The 24,018-nt window shown below is 43.8% G+C and overlaps 1 pseudogene; it reads right to left on the reverse strand.

Moving 5' to 3' along the window:
• Nucleotides 1-16,346: 16,346 nt before the first annotated feature.
• LOC131180019 (cytochrome c oxidase subunit 3-like) lies at nt 16,347-19,147 on the reverse strand (annotated as a pseudogene).
• Between the last annotated feature and the right edge of the window lie 4,871 nt (nt 19,148-24,018).

The following is a 24,018-nucleotide window of genomic DNA, read 5'->3' on the forward strand; positions in this document are numbered from 1 at the left end:
GTGGAAGCTTGACTAAAAGGTTTTGAAATCCGCGGTGAGGGAATAATTCAATCAGGAGTGAGAGAAAGCATTCAATGGCACCTTATTGTCCCAAACCAGAAACAGCCTAGAGAGGTTGGACAGGAAACTCCCGCTTCGGGTAAAGGGGGTGAATCTGAACTTGCGGAATTGAAAGATCTGGAGTGAGTTCATTGCTTCCTAAGCGGAGGGAGAATGGCTAAGGCAGAAAAGACAACTACGGCGAATATAGAAGAAAAATGGACTACTTTCTTTCCTTTGACTGAAGAATGAAGCAAAGCTAGTCTTGAGAAGCTACAGAAACTATATGCTTAACACATTCAATTCTAGACTTTTCGCAAAATTAGGGCTTTGAAGCCAAAGGCGAAGCCGAGGCAAGAGAAGAAATGAAAAAATCTTACCTATTTCTTTCATTCTCAATAGCCGACAGGGAAGAAGCTTCAAACTGGAGTGATTCCCTAGAAATGCATCTTTTCCCTAGTTCCAAGAATTTCCCTCTTCATTGGGCTTTTGCCCGTTGCCAGGATGTGGGTAAATGCAGTAGTCCAAAGAGGACTAAGAGCTAACTTTCTTCCAGAGACAGATTCAATAGCTTCTAAACCTGAGTTTAGGGCCGCAAAAAGGTTCTTCTAGCTGGGAATTCCACTCCCAATGCTAATGCTTGGCCTGAGGCCAGGATGCTTTGGTTTAGCAGACTGAGGTAAAGCCCTTTCTTAAACTTAAAGGCATGAAGAGATTCTGGGGCTATCTTTGAAGAGTCAGACAGAGCTGGTACTAGAATATTCTCTTGCCCAGAGGTTGAGATTGAAGCTGAAAAACCTGAGTTTAGGGTAGCGAGAAGGGAATCACCCTTAAATTAAAGGCTTTGAATCGTGAGATTCTTATAGCAGAGATCGGGTATAGGACTCTCTTTTACAGCGCTAGTCTTTCTATACGATATGCTTAACACATCTAATTCGATCTATGTTTTCGATCAATCTGGTTCAGGAAAGCGGTTCTCGACCAGGGAGATTGAGAGGAAATGCACCGTGGCACATCTGGTAAGAGAGATTGGAAAACTGGTATTTGCGTAAGAGAAGAAGGGCTATTCAGTTAGTCATTGAGTCGACTTAGAAAGCGGCGGGCCCAGTGCGCTCTCCAATAGTGTCCCGAAATGGGTCCGGAGAGCCTGTCAACCTTAGATCGCCTACGGTCCCTCATGTTGAATAGTGCCCCTTTCTCTTCTTTCTGCTACTTTTGCTATATGCTTAACACATCGAATTCTAACGAAGTGGAGTGATTCAGTAATATAGAAGAAAAATGGACTACTTTCTTTCCGGAAGGTTGACCGATTCAGCGAGGACTGACACTGGCTCGCAGGCTTGACTGGCAATGGAAAGGATTTTCTCATCCAAATCAGATGATCTTGAATCAAATACTCTTAATAGTGGTTCGCTTAAAAGATCTGTACTAAAAACATCTCCATTCCTTTTAAATCACACATGAAAAGAGTACGCGAAAAAAGCACACTTTTAGGTGCCAGGAGTGCGGCGTCCAGCCACATTTGCTTCGAATCGAGTACCAGCACTTCGTCTGATTCAACAAGTGGATCCTCCTATCCCGGACCAAAAGAAGTGGCTAGTGGATCTGGATAACCTTTCTTCCCTTCTACTTTTAGTAGTCGATGTTATACCGGTACTACAGAGAAGTAATTGAATTGGCTTAGAAGCGGCTTCAACCTGAGAGGCCCGAAGTCTTCTCCCAGAGTCCTAAGAAGAAAGACTAAGTAGATAGTCGGGGCTAGCTTCCTCAACTCCGAGATGCAGGAACTAGTCAATCAACTGCCCGAGAAATGATGTTGATTGATGTCCTTCCCGCTTTGTGAAGTCAATAATCTAAGTAATGGGTAAGTGGTAAGACCAGAAAGAAGTAGCATTCTATCTGCTGGTGTAACCTTTCGTTGGCTAACCACGCTGCGGATTCGAACCACAGGTTTTCCTTACGTGGTAAATGGTACCTGTAAAAATCATCTTCCGTCAACCCGGATCCTTTCTTTTTACCTTATTAGTGTCCTATGCATAGTGAATACCCCACCCGAGCTGTAGCGGTCTCTCCGTACCGCAGTTTGTCCTTCCGCGGTGAAAGCCATTCTTCATCGATGAAATCCAATCTCTCTTCCCATGTTCGTGATTTAAGACCAAGTCAAGTTTCCGCGTTTCAGTCCTCCGAGTCTTCTCCAAACAGCCGCTCCATAATTGTCCGGCGCAATTCCTTATATTTCGCTTTTTCCTGGGCCATTCGGCGGCTCAAACGAGTATACATTCGAAAAAGTCTATTGCTTTTGGTTTGAGCTTTTCTGCTAGCATAATCTCGTATTTCGTTTGCTCGTTGTTGCTTGTAACATTATTAACGAGAAAATAGGCTGGCATAATTGGGATGGGAGAAGGCGAGGAAAGCAAGAGAGGGGAGTAGGGGAGAAGAGGGCATTTTTGTCAAGTGCAAAAGCGATTTTTCGAAGTAGCGAAATTGCTTACAGATCGATGGAATGAATTGCGTATATAACAGAGTCCGATTCACCATGCGGTGAAGTGGGTAGAGGGGGTGCTCGGAATGGGGTATTTTCCTAAGAAAATAAATAAGTAAGAGTTACATTGATCGTTGAGTGCAACCGATATGCGAGAGTACTAGGTAAGACCGGATATCTGCTTATCTTCATTCGGAAATAAGATATGGATAAGGATGGTTCTAAATAACTATTTACATATAGAAAGAAAGTGATTAAAGCTTACTTGAGAAGCTCATATGTATGATTCTAAAATATAGGTTGCAGCATCTGGTAGATCAATCATTAAGCGTTATGCTTAACACATGCAAGTCGAAGTTTTCGGAGTTCGAAAGAGAAGCGGGGTAGAGGAATGGTCAACTCATCAGGCTCATGATCTGAAGATTACAGGTTCAAATCCTGTTCCCGCCTTATGATGCAAAACACAGCATCAACCGGGGTATCAAATATCAGGTTAGAAACCGATACTATTGGCCGGGTTGGATCAAAATCGATCATAATTTACTCATGATTAGAGCTTCTCTTAGACTACTTAATGAGGGCGGGGTGGGGATCTATTATTTCCAATTAGATGTTAGGTATTATTGTTCGGATAGTGATTATACTTATAGAAATATTGGTACAATTACTTAAGCTCGTAGCGATGCCGATTCCTCTAGCAGCTCAATCGTATGAGATCAATTCTTTCAGTTGAATGTCCTATGCTATGGCCTGCCTCTCTTTATGCGAACGAATCCGTTTTTTAAGTTAATATATTCGCTCCATGCGACTGCCCCATACGATACGTATCCTCACTCACAGACTGTAATCCAAGTGCACTTCAAGTTAGAGATAGAAAGCTGGTTATAGGGAGAAAGCGCTCTATGGACCGCTCATGGCCGAAGCGATGAAGGATTTCACTAGACAACTTTAAATCCTATTTGTTAAGCATTGATTGCAACATCGGTTTAGACGGATCCAACACGTAATCGACTCGAGGTAGGCTACCGCCTTCTTCTCGCATTGACTCCATCGACAGAAAGAACTCAAGGACTCGATACGGGAATCCGAAGAAAAAAGGAAATGGGACTATCCCCGATTCACTCGATCTGATGCCCTTAGGCCGATACAGAGTCCTAGCGATCAAAGCAAGCTAGTCTGAAAGAATTAACTCCTGTTAGCCGTTACGTTAGGGTGACTCGAGAAAGCTTGAAAGGGAATTCCGAGAGCCCTTAAGCTTCAAGCTATCCGGCTTCAAGCCGTGAAGAAGGAATCCGAGTTGCATCTTAAAAGAAGGAAGATCGTTCATCAGCGCTTTCAGTAACTAAGAGTCAATCAGGTGCGTAATCAAGCTAATCTCATTCCTTAGGAGCTGGAGCAATAGGAGATGAAAGAGTTGACTTTACGTTGAATACAGGAACTCGTTTTCTTAGCATAGGTGGAATGAACTATCAGAGAAGAGAAGGCTGAAAGCCTAGCCAAAAGCTTTTGAGTCAAGTACGCAGGAAGAGTTTTTAGGTATAGGAATAGGGCATGTAATTCCGCATTCTTTGGCACGAGTGTTTGGCTTCCTTGATTCAGGTAGGAAAGAAGGGGCTATGGCATGAAGCTTGGTTCATTCATTTCTTTGGAATCGAACTTTCACTCGATTCCAAAGAAAGGGAAGGAAGCTAAGCGTTTAAACGGATAACGAGCGAAGCAGCTCTCACGCGTCTTCAAACCTTCGTCGATCTCTTGTTCTTCCTGTCATCGATATAGCTCATATCTTTCGCTTAGGAACGAGCAGCTACTACTTAAAGATAAGTATAAGTACGTGGGCGGGCGAAGTAGCTCAATCAAAAGATTAGCTAAGAAGCTCAATAGCAACTGTATTGTATAAAATAGGTCGAGTGAATCAGAAATCTAACGATTACCTGAGCCGATAGACGAACTTGTAGAGTCAGACTCTTACCTTAAGCCTAGGGACTACCAGAATTTTATGACTCACTCACCTTACCCACATTCCCTGTGAACTCCGAAATTGAGATCTTGGAAGTCAATTACAGTAGTTGAACGGCTTGTAAACTTAGTGGAAGACTAGTGAAGCTATAAGCGTTCTTAGTCATGGCATTGGGGAGTGAATTCTACCATTGATGTATAGCTTTTTCTAGGAGCAGTTAGTCATCCATCTCTATGGGAGTTCAATCAGTCGATGGAAAGGAAGCCTTATCTTGAAGAGCGTCTAACAGCCAATACCATCAGATTTGCAGCTTTCTTGGCCGCCTGGTTCTCTGGCCAAGAATGAGACTTGGGAGTAAGTATATTAAGTATATTCTTAAGGAAGCCGATAGCGTGAATAATCTGGTTTCAGACCCTCAAGCCTTTCAAGCCCTACTAAGTAAAGTGGGATCATGCCTTGGCAGAGTTACTGGCACAAGCCTTCCACAAGACGACTGACATATTCTTGCTGTAGAACTCTTATCTTTTTCATCTAGCGCAAGGTCAACCCCACAAGCCAGAACTAGAAAGTATGTTCCTGGTAGGAGTGGTAGAAGCGATTGAACAGCTTTCCTTGGCTAAAGTAAAGGGGATCGATCCGGGGGAGGAGGAATTGAATCATCAACTGTGGCACTGACTTGAGGAATAAAGCAGTGAATGCTGCCGATACCGGAGCAGCTAAAGCAATTGTAAAAGTAAGATCAGAATGCCGACGTCCCCATGTGTGGCACTTTCGGATTGCCGATATTCAAGCATCTAATAGAAATGTACGAGGAGTGAGTAAGTTTAAAATGCCGAGAATCCCCTGCTGCTGCTATTGAATGCGCAGCTATTGGCTCAGCTGTTAGGACAAAGACGGTGGAAGACTAGGCTGCATCGAATGCCATGGTTCTTGTTCTCGAATCAGCTGTGGGGATTTTTTTCTCTATAGATGCGGCTTTACCGGGGTTAGCACTTTCCTGTTTTACTTTTACTCTCGCTACGACCCTGCTTGACCGCTATGCCCCTTCTCTTGCTTGAGAATGCACTGCTGGTAGGAAGAATGCTGAGTTAATGTCCGAGCAGGGTGAATCAATAGGAATCGAAGCGACGAACTAGGATCCTTTAATATGTCAATTCTGCTCTTTGAAAGAAGCAAATGGACAAAGCCTTTTTGCCGATATTACCACCCGACCTGATGACCCTCATCAGGCAGGAAGTAGACCAGCCTTTGAAGCCTGAACTCTTACTTCTTACCCGGATGGGAAACTGTTCGAAAGTAGCTAGTCTTTTCCTCTTAAAGGCCAAGGCCACTCGCTGAAACTCTTGTTTTAATGCCCACAGATCTGCCGAGCCAGCCTTTTTAGGTTCTTTTGCGGGATAACCGTTCTTAGGGTAATCAAACCTGCTAGTCTTAGTGCTACAGAATCCCCTGTTCGTGGAAGGTTTGCAGGAAATGAATCACTAGTATAAGAAGGGGACAAGGGAAGCCTTTAGGCTTGGAGGTAGGGAAGCGGAAGGGGATTCATGCAGAGAGGAGACTGTGGCACTGACTTTCGGAATTGAATGCGCAGTTAGCAGGACAAATGCCAAACCAAATGCACAGAAGAGTATGCTTGAAAGGTAACGAATCCAATCCCTAAAGCAATTCCGGTAAGAAGAGCTATTGGTCTACTGTATAGAACATAGAAAGATGGGATTGTTTGGGCTAGAAGGGGTAGAGCTTCAAGCACGTGGAAAAAGGGGTTGTTTGCAAAGCCCTTCTTCTTATATTATACTATGGCATCTTGTCCAAAGCGAGCGGTCATGTAAACCCTTTGTCCATTCGGCTCTTTCTTTTCCTAATAGTCCGTCACTTGCCTTTCGGAACTATATTTATTACCTTCCCTTCTCCTGTTGATGCGGCATAACCGGGCTTAGCGAGAAGACTCGTGAACATGAACAATCGCTTCTTTCACAGCTGGTTGAACTTGAGCAAGAACGGATCAAAGAACTCTCTTCCCTTTCGACAACAGCTAAATCGCGATGCCACTTGGCTTTGGGTCGTTCCCTAAAGAATGTCTTTCCCTGGAGCCGGGTAAGTAAGGACTTTGCCTGGTTTTCATTCCTAAGTTAAGTCATTTACGCTCGGTATTCCTTTGATTCTTATAGTCTTCGTGTCAAGGAAAGAAGTCAAATTGAATCAATAGCAGCTTTTATCTTCGCATTCACTAAAGGAAATGCTTAACACATGCCGTTCGATGTTGGTAATTCTATCTGTGCTCTCCAAGAATCTTCATCTTCCACTTGATCTGCAGAAGCTTCGGTCCAAGGTAAAGTCAAATAGGATAAAAAATTCTCATCAGACAGCAATTTTGAAAGCTATATCGCCTACTAACTTTACCATCTTATTTTTCCTTCATGTGCTGTGTATACTGCAGGTAGTCTTCCGTGCATTAAGATTTGCAGCACCTATTCAGGAGCTGGGAATCGGCTTGCAAGGAAAATCTGGATTGAAGGACCATATATTTACCTTCCTCTTCGGCTAGAAAAGAATTTATGGGTCAAAAGTGGATGTCTAACTGGTTTAGGCCCAGAATACGACGAGATTATCATCAAAGTTCTGGAGTATCAACCTTAATATCTCACCGGAAGGTTAAAGATGAGCCACATTCATCGAAGAGTTTCTGGTTTGTGTCCCTTAATGAATGTATTTTAAATTTCAAAGATAAATTACAAACATAAAATTGAATTCTATAGGATAGATTTCTTAACTAAGAATTTTAGGACTTTAATTAGAGAGACTTCTGAATTTTGTGTTTGTTGTAGGCTTTTGAAGGCTTTAGGGGCCTAAAGCAGTGCACGAGTATACATTGCTAGAGGAGAGCCGTTTTGAGGCACCCAAGCTTTGCAGCCACTCTTGTTTTGTCGGTCCGTAGATAGCGTTTAGCTAATGATGGTTAAACAGGCGTATGTAAAAAGAAAAAGAGGTTTAGCGACATTGTTCCAGTGCTAGTTGATATGGATCCGTTTGGTTCGCTCATCAAACAGCGCTAGTTATATATATGTATGCAGGCCAGGCCAGATGAATCGCAGGGGATGTATTACCTAATTATGGAGGAATACATGACGAAGTCAACTACCCCTTACTACTTTACCCGATAAGGCCGATACGTCGATGGGCATTCAATATTGGTTCCGGATGTAAGGTCGGAGGGGGAGGAACAGACGGCAACCGAGGATGTCGTGGCCTGCATAACAACTGCTCAACTGGGCGGGTATTGGGGTCATTTGCTCACTAGCAAAGTGCAGTATAGAATAGTCATATACAGTCCCACCAGAATAGCACATCCATTCGGCTATGATATGTATCATCCTGTAGGAAGCATCACTTGAGGTTCGTGTGGCATAGAAAAAGTCAAACAAGCTCCGTTTCGTTAAACTACACTCTTCATTACGTAGTGTAGGAAAGGAACGAGGGAGAGCAAGCTCTGAAAAGAGCTATAAATGAAAATGAATAGATTATAGAACCCTTGCTGTTCTCTCTCATGCCTGAGGTATTGACAAGATCGTCCCTTTATTTTTGGGACCAGATCCTATTTTTGGCCTTTTTGAAAAAAGGATCTATAGAGCACTACTCTAATGTAGCACTTCTAGAGCATGCTTTGGAAGAAGACTCTCATATGGGTTCGTAGCCCTTTCTTCCCCTTGTAAGATTGTCTATGGGATACTTTTTTTCTAATATGCTTTCTATCTCGACAATTTATAGCCTCTCAAGCTATCCCTTTTCGGCAGTCTCAGGGATTGGATTTAGGCGAAATTTCAGTAGCTCTAGCTTCAAGCAAGAAAGTTAGAAAGCCTTTCACTTTTTAGGTAGGCACGTAGGGATTGGATTTTGCCGGCCGGAGTCAAGCTAGAGCAAGAAAGTAGGCTCTAAGGTAAGATCTTTCACTTGAAGGGGAAAAGGCAGGAGTATCCCAAGTGGGTCCCGGATGGTCTTGTAAAATTTATTTACTAGTACTAGTTTTCAGTCATCTAGCGATCCATTGACAGTTGAAGGGGTTTAAGATCTAATTACAGCCCTCGGGTAAGATTTATCTGCCATTGATCAAGTTTCAGTTTAAGTTGCTAGCATAGTTTTAGTACTTTCTTTTCTTTCGATGGCGATCTCATTGATCCAATTGCCGAAAAAAGGCCAGTTCCATCAATTCCTTCTCTTGATAGTGTGAATTACTTAGCTAAGCTAATTCATGCTAGCGCCTTGACTTCCCGCTCGAGTTTTCAAGTTCAAAGATTTAACTTGCTTATCTAATATCTCGCCAGCAGCCTATCTAATCTCCTAGTGCTTTTCTTGGACTGGACTTGGAAGACTGCTTTGCTTGGAGGAATTGTTACACATGCTCTGGGGAAAGCTACAGCCTTTAGTCCTAGAAAAGACTCCGACAATGGGACTAAAGGCTGTAGAGGCGAGTACTATTTGAGTTGAGGTCAGCCAGTTTCCTTACAGCGAGTGTAGGCGTAGTTGATAGGGCAAGGCCTTCGTACCTTTCCTTTCAAGACATCCAGTTGGGGTTACATACGAGCGAGCACCTTTTGTAGGGAGGAGCCCTGTTACGGGTCTAGTTTTTGCCTTTTCTTCCCCGGATGCTTACACAATTGGTCGAGCAAGCGAATAGATAAGGTCTCAATCTTAATAGAAAAAGAGGAACCCCTTATTAAGCTGAGCTTTCTAGCCCCCCGGCCTGTTCTTTTGTTTGGAATTTTTTCAGGGAAGAACACACTAAATCGCATGAAAAGGAAGAAGTTTTACCAAAGTTTGGCGCTGGGTTTGACTCCGTTCCTAAATTTTTAAAGGAAAAAAGTTCTATTTAGCTTCTATTTCTCCATCAGATGCTTTTCTAGCTTCTCGGAAGGGGTATGGATCCTGGTGCTTACTAAGCTCCTAATTCCTGGTTTCGTATATGAATGTTTTTAGATTTATGTTTTGATTTAGTGGTAAATGAGCCTGAAATGACTGTATTATTCCGATCCTCGAGGCGAAAGTTTGCTTACTGGGGTGCTTAGGCATGCTTTGTCTATTCTGAGATGCCCTGCTTCCTTTACCCTACTCTTTCCTTTTGATGCTTGTGTGAACCTGGGATGGGTATTTTAACTTATAAAATATTTGAATCTTTCTTATTCCTCTTCTTTGTTCTACCTTAGCTTGTGTAGCCTATGCGAAGCAAGCCTACATACCTCTTCCTTTCTGGTAGAAGGAGCCCTCATACCCACTCTCCTTCTCCACCCCATACCTGAATAGATATAGGGTGGCCTCGCCTTAGAAGGCTACAGAAGTGATAAAGGTGAAGCCCACCTTTCCGGGCTCTTAGGAGTAAGCGGGCTGGCCATGAGCAGAAGCGAGGAGAGTCAACAGATTTCCTTAACAGTAAACTATATTTGTTTGGGCAAGATAAATCTTTCGACTCCAGGCTAGAGAAAGAGATAGACTTAGATCTCTGCTAATAGAATCGTGAGATCAGAACCAAACTAGAGAATCGGGGCTGAAAGCCTGGCATGTGAATGAGTCCGGAGAGGGGACCGCGGGGAGATCTATTGGTGGAGTTCCGCTACCAGCTATGAATATGAAAGTACAGTCGGCTTACCCAATCTCAGTTCCAATCCACTTGAGCCTAACCAACCTTCGTACCGGAACTTGTTAATTGGTGACTTCCGTGCCTACACAACTCAGTTGAGCTTCTTCTCTACTTGTCACTCTTCGCCCCGAGAGTTAGGAGAAAGGCTTCACCTATTTCATACCCTTGCCGTCCTACCACCTCTCCTTCTTACTTGTTAGTCGAGATACCAACCCTCCAACTCAGTCTTTCCGCTTCCCGGATTATCAGTCGAGTTACTAGGCTCCTAGAAAGATTTCGCTTCTACAACGCCTTTGAAGTTGAGCTTCTTCAATCCTCTCCTTATCAATCAGTCGAGCTACTTCGTGCCTCTAACCCTATCGTTTCGTAAACTAAACTATAACCTTTGAAGTCGATCTTTACGTCGACCCGTGGAATGGAAACTAAGACGAATCAAGTGCAATCGCGCTTTCGATCTTATAAACGATATTCCTACTTCAACTGCTACGCCCCTCGGACTATCTAAAGAGTCACTTCGCCTTATAAGGGGCTGCTTTTCGCTTCTACGACTAGGCTCGTTCCCTATCTGAAACCGGAACTTCGAAGGTACGGGTCTAGGTGAATCAATGGGATCATTTCCTTTCTTTAGTGGAAGTCTAAGGCAGACGCGCTTAGTGGTTGAAGTAGAGGAGAGCTAGAATGAGTCAATTTTCCTAGGGAAAGCAGGAAGGAAGAATCGGATCCCGGGGCACCATCGTCCGAAGGACCTTATCATAAAGAAACCCACTGAGATAGGGAGACAGTGGTCGGAAACGACCTAAGATAAACTCCAAAGGGTAATGCATTTTCTGGTAAATCAACTTAATCCTCTCATACTTGGGAGGAAGAAAGTGATCAACCTTGCCAAGGGTCTTATACCCAGCACCCCCCACCCGAAGCAGAGTACTGAAACGGGCAAAAGGATGACGATCCGCAAGGGACATAAGTCCGTACGGATGGTAATAAGACAACAGAGATTTCAACGAGATCTGGGAGAGGGCAACCCGCATACCCTTCACTAGAAATCGTTTGGCAAACTCGACACACCCAGTCGTGGAAACCAGAGACTTCGGGAGGGAGATTTTGACCCCCAACCGAGCTAAGGTATCACGATAGATGCCTGCAACCCACGGGTCAGTGATGAGGATATCATCACCTAACAAAATACCCTTACCTTTACCTCATTACCCGCATCAAAAGACGGATCTTAGTCATATACTATTATCTTTCTTTCATTACTTCAGTGATCTTCATAATGAGGGATTTCCTATCTCATCTTGTAGAGTGAGACCAGCGAATAAGGAAAAAGGGTAACAACTCTCCCTTGGCTCTTTCAAATTACATAGGAAGAGAGCTTCCCGAAACCATTGCTCAGCAAGCATCCCTATGTCTCGCACTCAAGCTAAGGGCTTAGTACGGTTTACCGAGCCATCAGTTCATAGAAAGAAGTTCCAGGACATGGTCGAGGATGCTTTTCAGCTGAGACTACTCATGTCCGGGGCATAAGAAATGGGGCTAGCTCTCTCGCACACATTCCAGAGGATGGAAGGTTCACTTAAGAAATATCATAAGAGAAGTGGGCTATAAGTAGGCCTAAGCCGTTAGCTATTGCGATCAAGGCAGCTCACCCATCCTTGGGACCCTAATCCTTCCTTGGAATAATCCTTGGAAGCGGTAAAAGCCTCGATTACATTCGGAAGAGGCCTGTGGAATCGGGATCAGGAGAAATATATGACATTGGAGAAGATTGCTTTGTATCCGGTTCTAACTCGCCTCTGATAGTAGGAATCAGATAGCTATCGCCGAGCCATCCAAAGTTGCTGGCTCCGGGGCATTGAATCAAATCATTGGTTCGGGGGACAAAGAAAGAAGAAGAGAGGGAGAGGGGATTTTTTTTCCGTATCGGACTTTGCTGCTTCTTAGCCGCTCTGCTGGAAGTGGAACAGGAGAAAGAGATGCTGAGCATTGCCTTGGTTCCGATAGAGGTGGAATAGAGCTTGGTTCTGGTTCCGGCACTCGATGAAGATGAACATGCAGGTGGCTCGCCCTTGGTTCAGATGAATGAGATGGCTTAGGGGCTCACCTTATCTCGTGAGTTGGTCCCGGAAGAGACGAATAGAATGCGCATGGCAATGGACTCGGATTGGCTGGCTTACTCGCCTTTGCTTAGCTTTTTCATGTAGTTCCGTCAGGGTCCTTGAGAGATGAAGACGGAGAGAGATCGGTTGAGTTGATTCCACTCGTTCCTCCAAGGCCAGTGACTCGAGAGAAACTTTCAGATGCTTGCTTCCCCGCCGCTAAGAGAAATGATGGCGGAGAGGGGGCCTTCGTCTGAACAGGATTGGGAGGCTCCAGAAGGGAATACTCATCAATCTCAGAGAAGGTTGGTTCGTGGCACCAGATCTCAACGTCGAAGGACAAGGTAGACCGACCAGACTTTTGACAGTTGGAGATCTCTTCCCGAGGGTGCCTTTTATTTCTCTTTGTTTCAAATGTTGTCAATGTGGTATAAGACCGTTCCTCCGGGGATCTCTTTGAAAGTTGGAATATCTGAACTGAGGAACAAAAGGAGGTGTTGAACTGATTCGAATCTTGGACTTATACCAGATCTTGTTTTGTCGAAGCGATTGGGTTTGCTGGCTAACCCGGAGTGCCTTTGAAATCAATCGATCCTCTTTTTCTGTCAATCACCGGTTCGAAATCTGCTTGAAGCGAAGCGGTTTCCTCGACGTCTGATCATTCGTTCAGATTGAACTCCATCGAGTGGAATCTGTCTTTATGCCAAAAACACGGGCTTTCTCGATGTGGGAAGGTACTCTTCTCTTTCCCTGATCTACCTATGATCCCTTCATCACGCCTGGGAGCGCTGTGACGCCTGAACTGATCATCGAAACGTGTGTGTTAAACAAATTCCGATTGCCTCGGGTGATTAAGCCGATTTACGGGCAAAGCACTTTATTATTTCATTTCGTATAGCTGTAAAAGTTCATTTTCGAAATTCTTATAATAACTTAAGGTTTAAATATGCCGAGAGAGTCCATCTTTTTCGCAACTATAAAGACGAGATGATGAGTCCAAATTACCCCTTCGGTAGTCGATCCCCATTCGGTTTTCTAAGGCTTAACGCCCTCTGCTGATGAGGTTTCTCCTTTCTCTGTGATCGCCTTTCCATCAGCTTTCTTTTATGCTGGGTACTTCACTGAAAAACCTACGGTTGGCTTCGTTTCTGCTTCAGCTTCCAACTTCCTCTTTTTCGTACTGCGGGCTTCTTGCGGTTCCCCGGGCGCCTCTTATCTTTCCTTATGTCTTTACTACTTAGAGATCACATAATTGCTTCTTTTGTCTGGAAGCCTCTTTCCGGTCTTAGTCTAGTTTTCTACCTTTGCCTCGAGACACGTAGCTCTTTCAATCAACCCCAGCTTGAACTGATAAGAAAGAGGTTTTTTGAATCCCATACCGAGTGCTATCGTATAGTTGATCACTGCTGCATTTATAAGTTATTCGACTCGAAATTGCATATGCATAAGAGAAGAAAGGATAGAAAATAGGTTTACAGTCGTCTCTTTGACTGCAGAGCAAAGCAGAATGAAGACTTAAATAAGTCAAAAAGAGTCTCTGGCTCTTGGGCCGATTCCATTACTTATAGAGCATTCTAGACGCAAATAGAAGAGAATAGCTCACAGCCAAGAAATTTCATAGAATGACGAAGAGTACTCCTGTTCGGGTTGATTTGAACACTTCTTATGAGAGAATGAGGGTCTAAAACGAAGGGGGAGCCAGCAGTAGAAAGATCGTACCTTAGCTTCCTTGATTGACAGACTGGCTACCAACCGTGCTAGCAAAATGTTCTATTTATCCATAGAAATAGATTCGAGACGATCGATCTTTTGTCCGTTCTTTTGGCTTTAAACTCAGAGGAGAAAGAAATTATAGACACTAATCTAATTAGATCTGCTCTTCATAGAACGGCGGGGTCAACCTTAGAGAGAAGCGCTTTTGCTACTGAGAAAACGAACAAACTAGGATCTTAACGTATAGAGAGCTAGGATCTTAAGAAGAGAGCTAGGAGGCCACGGACATCATCACTAAACCACCTAGGACTTTCTCTCTGTAGAAGACTTCCGAAAATCCAGGATTTTAATTTATTTCCTTTTACATACTCATGAAAGTCCCAGCAATGTGTACCCTATCTTCTATTTCTATCCTGTCTTCGCCTATCTCTATCCCGGACACGTTCCCTCTCAGTTATATGAGGAACTGCTTTCTCTCCTTTTCTGTATCTTAATGATCGACCTCTGGGACAAGATGATGGATCGAATTTGGTGGAGGAAGTTCCAATAGAATCACTCTTAGTGACTCAAGTGTGGAAAAGCTTCTCAACCAGCTAGTCGAACTACCTCAGTGAAGCTCGAAGAGCTTACGGGTGAGCCACCGGTCAATCCCTGGGACACTAGCGAGTCCTTAAAAGCTCCCGATCGGAGATCCATGGGAATAGATGGACTTTCTCTAGGACCTATTCAAGCTTCCTTCTCAGGCTCCTCTTCTCCTTATATACTGACGAATCCGAATGCTTCTATTCCCCTTCATAAGTTCTATCCTCACTTTGCTTCCTTTAGGCGTCCCCAAGAGACTTGTTAACGGAGTAAATATACTGAGTGACCCATGCCTTTCTTGGTTGTAAAAACCCAACCTAATCTTTCTAACTAAGAGCAGATTTGCCGCAACGCAAACAGCTTATTCAATGCCAAACCCTACTGAATGGCTTCCCCTCCCTCTTCCGGGCTTTTTTGCCAAAAGTTATTGTAGCTTGAATGGAACCCACTTAAATCCGAATCCAATCCAGATCAGATGCCAATCCAATGAGTTCGATTTCCCGCAGCTGGAAGTCAAGCTTTGATGCGAGAAAAGGAAGTCCAGCTAGCAGCGTATTCGCCGACAGAGAAAGAGAAGACCAGATCTTGGACTTGCAAGCTCTCTCGAGGGAATCACTTTTAGCAAGCTTTCGAGAAAGTTTAGATCCAATCCAGAGAGTTCGATCTCTGTAGTCAAGTCTAAGACAGTTGATTCGGTATCTAAGACAACTCTTCTAGAAAGCGCCAGGCATGCTTCTCTTCATAAGTCATTCAATGCTTGGCTTCCTTCATTCATTTAATACTTCATAGGATGCAAGTCCAGATGAACCATTTTCGACTAGCTAATAAAGGAGAATCCGTTCTAACACCCGATATTACGTAAAATAAGATACCAGTTTGACTCGCCTTAGGGGAACAGCTTCACGCTCTACTTTAGACTTTCCTTTCCCATAACGGATCACTTCACTGGCTCCTATCCTTCGACTGAGACTGGGACCGGCCAACTACTGATTACTGCAGACTTTTGAATTTCCCATCCTGCATCGCTTCTATTCCTAAGGCAGTTCATTTGGGTAAGTCCCAAGACAGAGATTCCTTTATGCCAAAGCTGACTCTGATTCCCTACTTGAATGAATAGCTTAGGAAGTACAGATTGACTTTACTGGATTCCGTCTTGACTTACAAACATCTCGATTGGCTAAAGACCATGCCTTGCCCGCTCCGAAGAACCTTTCTTCAGATTGGAATGTCCCATGACTCAGGCATTCGCTTGCAGCGAATTCGGAAAATGTTCGTAAGATGGGAGTGAGAGTTCGATTCCACACCGGATTCACTATCTTCTGAATCATGCCCTTCCTTCTCGTGAGAGTTGATTCCCTCCTTCGAGTTAGAGTTTCTTCTGTCCGATTCAGGTTGATTGGATCACGGAACTTGGTTCACTAAGGCTAAAAGAAGGAACCTGCTTTCTCGAGGAAAGGAAGTTCTCATGCCATTAGTCTAGCTCACTCCGTCTTCTGCGCATCAAAGAGTAGATTCTCTAAGAGCAAGAGCTTATCCACGATATCCTTACCTGAATGTCAAATCAAGGCTGACTGAATTTCATGCTTTTAAGGCAACTAGCGGATTTCTGGCAACCTCGATTGGAATTAGGCTTGAACCAGAGGATCACTGAAACTACCTTTCTCTATTCACCCGATTCGATCCACAAGCTGAATGCCGTACCTGCCAGAGAGGGAGATCTGCCATTGAACTGTTCCAAACCTTTATTGAAGAAAGAGCTCTTGCCTCCAATTCAAAACAGAATAGAACGCTCCTTCTGCAACGCAAGGCCGATAGTTGAATAGCTATAGCTGGTGCTTTGATGTATGAGTTCGATCCATTAGGTTCTTCGATTTATTCAGAAGGAAACGAGAGACAAGAAAACATCTTTGATTACGATTAAAAGGAACAATCTCAAATAGACCAAGATCCAATTTCGGGTCATTTCTTGGTGAACATAATCTGCCATAATCTCTTCGATCCCTTCATTTATATGCCAGAATAAAGAGAGATTTGGTAGGAAAGTGGAAGAGACTTTTTTGTATATGATAAAAAAAGGGAGCAGCAAAGCTGCAGTAATTCTTTGGAAAAGCCCGGTTCTCTTTGTCTTCGAGCTTTCATTCCTCAATCCACTGTTTCGTTCCTTCATATACCCCCCCACCAATAGATAGAAACAAATGGGAATAACCGAACCACGTCTACAAAATGCCAGTACCATGCAGCTGCTTCAAAGCCAACGTGATGCTCCTTGGTCAGATGACCAAGATATTGGCGAATACCACATATGATCAAGAAAAGAGTACCTATAATCACATGAAAACCATGAAAGCCAGTTGCTAAGAAAAGGTAGAACCATAAATACTATCCGAAATAGTGAAGGGTGCTTGATAATATTCCATTCCTTGAAAGCCAGTGAATACTAGAGCCAGTGAAACGGTAGCTACTAAAGCATAAACTGCTCGTTTTTCCTTCCCCGCGAGTATAGCATGATGAGCCCAAGTTACGGCAGCTCCGGATGAAAGGAGAATAGGGGTATTAAGAAAAGGGATTTCCCGAGGATCTAAAACCCCAATCCCTTTTGGGGGCCAAATACCTCCGATCTCTACCGTAGGTGCCAAAGAAGAATGAAAAGAAGCCCAAAAAAAAGCAAAAAGGAACATAACCTCCGATACGATGAACGGAATAAAACCATATCGAGGTCCTAATTGTACGACTTTGGTATGATGTCCTTCCAACGTGGACTCACGTAGAACATCGCGCCACCATACAAACATGGTATATAGGATAAATATGAGGCCCAAACTGAGAAGTGTTGCACCCCCTTGAAATGAGTGCATGTACATCACACCTCCTACGGTGGTTGCCAAAGTTCCGAGTGAACCCGAAATAGGCCATGGACTTGGATCTACCAAATGATAAGAATGCCTCTGAGATTCAATCATAAAAAACAAACGGAGACTCGGTTGTATGTAAACCCCCCCTTCACCCCCACCCCCTAAAGTGGTAAAGAAGGGCTCTTTGGGGTCTAATTTTCTTTCTATCTGACAGGACAAACAAATAGGAAGGGATGGTTCTTTCATTGCATTGATAGAAGTCTAACTAGAAAAAGATCTCTCTATTACTTTGACTTTGAGAAGAGAATCGTTGGTTTAACCGACGAACTACGTGGGAAAATGGATCTTCGGTTCCACATGAGAACCCAGTACGAATATAACCTACATGTCCAATTGAACTATGAGCTAGAGGTCTTTGATTGAACAGAAGACTCGTTGGGACAATCCCCTTTTTCTCCTGAACTCCAATTTTGACCCCATTTAACCAGCTGTATTGGAAGGTGATAGGCCTTCCAAACTGCTTGTTCCACTCAAACACCTCTCTGATTATTTTGGAGTAGATGTTTAAGAGGCGATGGATATAAAGCAATAAAGGCATAGTGAGCATAAAGAAGAAGCAAAAGGCAAAAAGTATAAGAAGAAATTGCTGATGGGGGGACAAGGACAAAAGGAGTCTTTCACAAAATTTCATTTTTGGTTTGCTTCATTCTTTGACTGCTCTGCTCCCCCTTCGAATGGATTGGATCCGCTGCCCCTCTAATAGAAGCGGAAGATGCGGGCTTAGAGCTTTCATCCCGCTTTACCTACTTCAATGGAAAGGGGGGAATCGCCCATCTAATAGCCCTTTCTTCGGCAACGGTCTTTCCAAGCAAGATGCACTTCTTACCGGCTTTCATCTTAATTAAGTACCAGATAGAAGAAACTATTATTAAGGAGAAAAGGGATGCTTTTTTCTCATCGTGTAGCCGGAGAATTCTAATACCACTACATCCTTCCATTCCTCAGGAAAGATGATATACTAGTTCGCTGCCTCGATGGAGGTGAATTGGATCGGGTGAAAGTGGTTATCGGAAATCGATATCCTTTATTGGGTTTATTGGGATTGAGGAAAGAAGTGGGATGATTAGGCCGAAGTGGTTGGTTGAGATTAAAAAACGATGCTTCCTTGGCCGTGTGGAACATGGATTAGCATTATGTCATTACTACAAGTACAAGTGATCCCCCATCCAGGATTAGAAGAAATGCTATATGAGGACTTCGAGATCAAATAGAATATGTTTCTTTCCATTCCTCGCGAGCCACTTATTTCTCCGAAACAAGAGATCAAAGTGATTTTCCTCCTTTTTCCCAATAAGTCGACAGCCTTACACCATTGGGATACTTCGAATAAACTAGAGTACATATAGGATACACCGGTACTAAAACCTTTTCTCAAGATATCTTCCAAACTGTTGGGGTCCTTGCTCCGGATCTTGTTCCCCCGGTGTGAAACCAGTTGGTTCCGTAGTTTTAGAATTCTGCTGATCCCAAGTACTCCATCTCCATCATTGCATATGGGAATATAGAAAGTAAAGAGGAAAAGGCATGACCAGAAGAATTGTGTAAAATAAGTGAATTTATCCAGTTGAGGCATGATTGATTTAGAAAAACTTTTTGTTTTTAGAAAAAATTCTTCCCTCAAAACAGCTTAACTCCGTCAAGCCTGTACGAGTAGTGAAGAAGAAAACGAGAGCTGTGGTTGGTTGTTGACCAACAAAAACATGGGAGAAAGTGAGGAGGGGAAGACAGACTACCTTTTTGGTAGGTATTCCTTAATGATGGGCTTAAGGATACTTTTGTCTTCCCTTATTCTCTCCGCCCATTCGCGGAGAGTATCTACACTGGACTCTGTGGAGAGCTCCAGTTCCACCATTATATGGTGGGCGGCCTCTGAGTTTAGTTCCCTCTGTTCGGGAAACTGAGTGGACAGCGGGCCGACCCCCCTTTCAGATTCCACCCGAACTTGTTCTTTGATCACAGAGTGAATCTCCCTTCGGAGTGCCGCAACCTCCTCCTGGTTAGGAGCGGGGTGGGCAGCCGGTGCTGGCGCCTGCGGCAGCGCCTCTTGAGCCGCCCCCGGGGACGGATTAGCAGGGGTGTTTTGGGGGTTCGGCTGGGCTACTTCTTCGCCTTCCTCATTAGCATTAGGAAAGGGCTCTGCTAAGACGCCTAGATCGAAAGAAGTCCAACTTTAAGTTTAGGGCTACTGTTGGTTCAGTCTTCGCTCGATAAAAGCGATAGGACCTTTTCGAAATGCTGAAAGTTCACTTCACCCAACTCGAGCTCTTTCTTCCCTGTGGAAGGATCGCTCAGAACAACCGGCTTCTTCGCGCATCTCTAGCCAAAGACCGGCATTCAGGACTTGAAACCTTCACTTCAGCGGTTGCGTGCCTTTCTTTCCTTCGCCTTCGATTGGCTTTGTGTCATGTGTCAAGCCGACTTTCTTATTATCCTAGCTTAGCTGGAAAGATCATTCTCTATCTCGTTCCATGGATGGGCAAGAAATGCTCGGAAGTTCTCATCTTGATTCTATATAGAACTATCTAGAATGACGGAATCATTTCACTGAGAATTATCGTATAGAACGAAGTTCTCTTTTTATGAACTTTTGAAAGACAGGAAATCCCCAGTCTTCCCTTTTTCCTTCCGGCCCACCAGGAGCTTAGCGAGGAGATTGGTCTAACATGGCTAGTTGCTTGTACTTGAATCGAGATTCAGTTTTTTGAAAAAAAGAGAAGATCTAAAGTTCGGTGTTGATACTTTGAAAGAAAGAGTCCCAGATTGGTTAGCTGCTTTAGAACCTCAGCTTTGAGGAACTCCAGTCGTGTGATTTCCCCTATCTGGATCTCTTTTTGATTTTGAAAGGTTACTTCAAGCCTCCTCTCCTTATTCGAGAAGAAATTGACAAATTCGATGGATGCGCTCAATCAGAGATTCCTTTCTCTGGTAAGAGACCTAAAGTTTAGCAACCAGCAGGTAGGTAGATAGTGAAGTTTCTGGAGGTAGTGAATCTACTTCGTCCACATTGAGCTCCCCTCCGAGCCCATCTTCCAGTTGGAAAGAGTGAGAGTGCGTGGGATCGTGTGATCTATTCTCATAACTACAATCTCCGACTGGTCAGCAGGAAGGTGTAACCGCGACGTCTTCCTAAAAGCATAAAGTGAGAGGCATAAGCTTTCCCTTTCGGAGAGCTTTATAGCATTTCTTTTATCGAGTAAGGAGAGGTGGGAAGAGTAGTTGAGCTTGAAGACTAAGAATGAGATCAAGGGTGAAGAAAAGGAATGCTACAGATACACGATTGAACCTATCCTATCAACTTCGAATTCTATGATTCCCAGTTCGTCTGTCAGCTTTTCTCGTTCTGAACTCCACTTTTTGGATTTGAGGAAGGGCTGAAGGTAACTTAAAATCCTTTTCCGACTATTCTTCTTGGTTGTGATCGACCCCGCGATGAGTCTTTACTTATTCGAAAATGCGCTATATCCAATTCTTTTATATACCCACATGGGATCCTCCCTGAAACTCTTGCCTACCATAGTGGCTTAGACGACGCCACACTTTCTTAATAAGCTTTCTAGCTGCCAGCCATATTGGGAACCCTGAAGTTACCTAACTCTCCCAAGGCCAAGAAGAGAAGTGCTTACCCACTGGAAGACAAGAAGAGCTAGCATCTCTCTTTCCTAAGGCATAAGGCAAAGAGCTGCATCAGGCCAGTGGACTCAACACTTTGCTTAAGAAGATGCTCTTTACAAAGCTAAGTACTCTTCACCAAGGTACCCTCACTCGAGTACGCAAACTCACTGGCTTCGGTCTCTTGATCAACCCTTTCATCAAGTGATGTTCCAGCCTCTTTTCATGTACACTGGCTAACAACATTGGACGATTGGTTTTTCGAGAACGAGAATCGGTTGAATTGAGAAAGGCTTTTCTACTACAGCTTTTAAGCTTCGGTTTAGCAGTCCGCGTTAGCAAGCAGTCCAACTATGGCTATGGGAGGATCCCTTATGCTACTGTTTTATGTAGTACGCCAAGAAGAACCAATATGTTTTCCTAAGTCCCTAAGCTAAGAGTGAAAAGGTACTGGTACAAACATCTTAGCCTCTAAAAAGAGATGTGCGAACGCTAGTCCTGACTTGAGTAGTCATCAATAGAAAGAGCTAGGCGGTACAACAAAAACATAAAGGAATGCTTAGATTCACTCTGGTATACGCTCCAAAGCCAAGCTTTACGAAAGAAAGAGTCCAGGGATCGGAAGGAAATTTTTATGCCTCACACAGGCAACTTCGCTAGGCTCAGCAGATAAGACTGGATTGAACTAAGAGAACGGCTAGTCCTATCATCAAGAAAGTCGGCTCCATCAATGAATTACTTTCCCCTAACATTGCTATTCTTAAATACCTCAAAGAGCATCCTTTAAAGCGGGGTCCGCCTCAGGGCGATAAGAATCCTTATTATATAAAGCATAAAGAGCCACTCATTCAAATTGAAGGGATCGGTGTAGAACTCAACCTCTAGCCTCGTGCGTATGCGTATAAAATAAGGAAACGAAACTCAGCAACTACTTTTAAGAATTAGCTGCGGATGCAGGTGCGTATGAATAGTGAAAGAGTAAGGAAGTTAGACGGGAGAAGGCTCCTTGGTATGAAAGCTGGTAGTGAATTTCACTCTGTACCGAGACTGTATACCCAAGTGGATCTATATGTGTACCAACCATCCATCTGAAAATGGAAATTCGAGACTGTCTGAGCTGTCTGATCGAGAATAGGATTTTAAGTTACCTTCGTGCTTAAGGGCGGGAAACAAGGGCTTTCTCTTTCTCTTTCCCTCCTTCTCTCACCCGGAGAACATAGGCTATTCTCTTAATAGAACCTATCAATGCGCTATTCTTCGGACAAGAACTCTGTTCAACAGCCAATGCCTTATTCCTCTTACCCAATGGGACGAGAGCTTCAAACATCAGGATAGGGTGTCTGGTGCAAGTGGACAATTCAATCAATCTGACATTCAATCTTCTTAACCTAAAAAGCCAACTCGAGGGGCGTAGCGGTAGTGACGATTGCCGAATTCCCTTCTTCGGGTGGCAAGCCAGGAGCATACTTTCCCTAAATCAAATGGAGAAGGTAACTTAAACTCCTGGTGAATCTGAAGCCTGTTGTCGCTTTGAAGACGTGCGTTCTTCTTTTTTTTTCTTTTCACGCAAGCTGATGAGCTGCACCAATGGGACTTTATAGCTAACTGAAGGGAAGTAAACCGAAGGACAATTTGAGCTTTTCTTTACATACAAGCTCTTTCGTCGAGATTTGATTGATGAACCTACCCGTGGTAAGCACCTACCTTAGTATCAGTAAAACGAAGAAATCCATTCATCAATGGCGCAGCAGAGGGCATAGGTTAAGATCTTACCAGGTACAGCACAGCAGGGTCAGGGTCGTGAAGACATAAGGAAGAAAGCAGATTGAACAGGTAGACGGACTGGTATTGGTGGAGGCTATAAGCCTATTCTATTAAAGTAGAGTCCCAAGGCAACTCTACAAAAAGGTGGGAAGCTGGACATTCGAGCATTCGAGACGGAGACTCAGTCCACTTCCACTCTGCAAAAGAAGAAGAACCAATCTCAGTTGCAACCGCAAACAAAGAAGTTACCGGTCAAAGGAGTGTCATCGTAAGGGTGGATGGTGATCCAGTCCCAAAGAAAGGCCTGGCCTGTTTGTTAGGGAAAGAGTAAGGAGCTAGGTTCCTTAGTGAAGTAAACCAGAAGTATCTAAAGGGCTGCCTCTACCTTGAAGACAGATTGAAGCTCTATCTTTCAAACTTTCAAAGTCTCAACCGCCTTTAGCTTTAAACCAGGGCTTTTTCGTACTACCAGGGTGGGAATGAGAAGCTGTTCCCCCGTCTGATAACTCTGCTATTTAGAAAGGGAGGGAGGAAGAAGGAGTTTAGCCCGGTGAAGCTCTTCTTCTGAAGACCGGTTTTAGTGGGCAGATTTTCTCCTACTCGAGTGAAGGGTGGTACTGTCTTCTAATTCATAGCGATTCTTTCCTCCAAACTATCCCGCTAGTCAGTGGATTGGAGACCAGTCTTCGGACAAGCAAGAGAGGAGAAGGGCACTCACTCTATCCATCCCATCGATCCATCCAGTGGAAATACGAAGATTCTCCTATCACAAAGCTTCTGGGGGAGAATAGAGTCAAGCTAGCTACCGTCTAGCCTCCTGAACTCTTTCGCGTTAAGCGTACATCTTTAGACTAAAAGGACAGTTCCGCTTCTCTTTCGCCGTTAGAACACTCGCTGATAGAACACATCATGGGAAGAAAAGAAGGTTCTGGTCATACTTGCTCGCAACAGGTGCTTCTTTCTTTCCCGCTACCGAGGAGCTTACCTTATGCTTTTGCCCTACCTCCTTTTTTTCCTTTTATCTAAGTACTGGTTCAGGAGCGGAAAAGGCAATAAGCCTATCTCTTGCCGAAGTTTATGGTTCAAAAGAAAGGGATGAAGCCAGGCAGCCAGTCTCCCATTGTTAAAGCTGAATCATCATTTAGATTTAGGTTTTTATTCAAGGTAACTTAAAATCCTCTCTTTATAGAGGCTCGATAAGCCTTCGTGCTCTAAAAGAAAATCAAAGAATTTTC

Source organism: Hevea brasiliensis, chromosome 5 (genome assembly GCF_030052815.1).
Source record: "Hevea brasiliensis isolate MT/VB/25A 57/8 chromosome 5, ASM3005281v1, whole genome shotgun sequence".
NCBI classification, from domain to species: Eukaryota; Viridiplantae; Streptophyta; class Magnoliopsida; order Malpighiales; family Euphorbiaceae; genus Hevea; species Hevea brasiliensis.